The following is a 1765-nucleotide window of genomic DNA, read 5'->3' as shown; positions in this document are numbered from 1 at the left end:
AAAAATTTTAGTAGATTCTCCAACAGTGTTCCAGAGAATTATTAACTACTTATAAGTTTTAAAATCCCAGCTCTTATCTTGCCTATATCTCTGAGATACTACCTTCTGTAGGCCCCACAAGGTATAACTTGTCACATAAACATACCTTCAAATTTGGCAAAAATCCATCTGCATCATTTTTGAATGATATAGAAATAGTAACACAGAAACTTAATTTCATTTATATAAGTTTAACACACATTTGTAAATATATGTACATATAGAGAGAACATGCTGAAACTTCTTTCAATATAGCTGATATATTAAACATGTATATCTCCATAGAAATCAAAACAACTTCAAAAATTATGTCAGTGGTAAAGAAGGAAAAACAGGAGAAATACTGAGGCTTTTTGAATGGACTCTCAAATATTGGTACCACCTTCCCCCACTGCTTTGCTTCACCAATTGGTCATTTAAAGGTAGCTGAATCAGGTGAAGACTATCTTCTAGAAGTCATTTGCGGCACTCTGGATGCAACTCTTGTGCGAAAGAAAGAAAAGAAAAGAAAGAAAGGAAGGAAGAAAGAAAGAAGGAAAGAAAGGAAGAAAGAGAAAAAAGAAAAAAGAAGGAAGGAAGGAAGGAAAGAAGGAAGGAAGAAAGAAAGGAAGAAAAAAAGAAAGAAGGAAGGAAGGAAGGAAAGAAAGAAAGAAAGAAAAGAAAAGGAAAAAATATCACAAAATTCAGATAGCCTTATATGAAAAGTCAAGTTCAGACTATTTTTCCTCATTCTCCCCATTCTGTGACCTACTTTTTCCCTTCATCCTGCATTCCTCTACTGTATTACCACCTCCAAAATCTTCCTTAGCCTACTTTCAAAATGACTGGATGGGAGGGTCTTTGCTTGTGATACCAGCCACAGAGCAACAACAAAGGAATGTGCTGCTGTCTTATAGTGTCTGCTTTTATTTCAGGGAGTCCTCATAACTTCCCCCCCTTAATATTAACTGTCATCCAGGAGGGCCAGGGTTCCTAATCTGGGCTGCGTGGGAAGCCCAGGATGCCCCATGCACACCTGCCCTCCTCTGCAGATAAATACAGCCCTCACAGCCTCCAAGGCCATCCATCTGGCACCTTCTAACAGCTTCAAAATCTAAGAAAACAAACGCTTTAAAAAAAAAAAAAAGGTTTTTTAAACAAGAAAGCCCAAAGGGGGCATTTTTGTTTCTGGCTGCAACCACTTCAACCAGAATAAACAGCATGGGGAAATAAGAAAGAGAATGAGTGGGAGGAAAATCCAGTTCCACAGTTATATATCACACATGTTACATATCTAGATTTACAATTTTATTAATTTTCTCATTTGTTCTTCAGAGAGGTAATTTTTAGGGGAGAATTGTAGATATCTTTCTGATTACAGGAAGAAAAGAGGCTTCTCATCCTAGAGGAGGCAATCAGACTCTGAAATCTGTCCTTTCCTCCCTCTTTGGCTCAGCCCAAATACCAAAAAATGCCCCCTTTTTGGCCTTCGGAGAAGAAATGTTCACAAACCCATGATTATTCTGCCTAGTGAATTTGAATTCCTTGATTTGGAATTGAAACTCTAAAACCTAGTATGTGGTAAGAACATGTGCTTGGTGCATTTGACCCCGTCTCTCTGCTTACTGAGTGACCGCGGGAATATTCGTTAACCTCTTCAAGACTCAGTTTCTGCATTTATAAAATGGAAATTAATACTTACCCCACCAGTTAATCGTTAAGATTAAGGTAAATAACTTACATAAAC

This window comes from Orcinus orca, chromosome 7 (genome assembly GCF_937001465.1).
Source record: "Orcinus orca chromosome 7, mOrcOrc1.1, whole genome shotgun sequence".
Lineage (NCBI taxonomy): Eukaryota > Metazoa > Chordata > Mammalia > Artiodactyla > Delphinidae > Orcinus > Orcinus orca.
Note: the sequence above shows the minus strand (reverse complement) of the source record.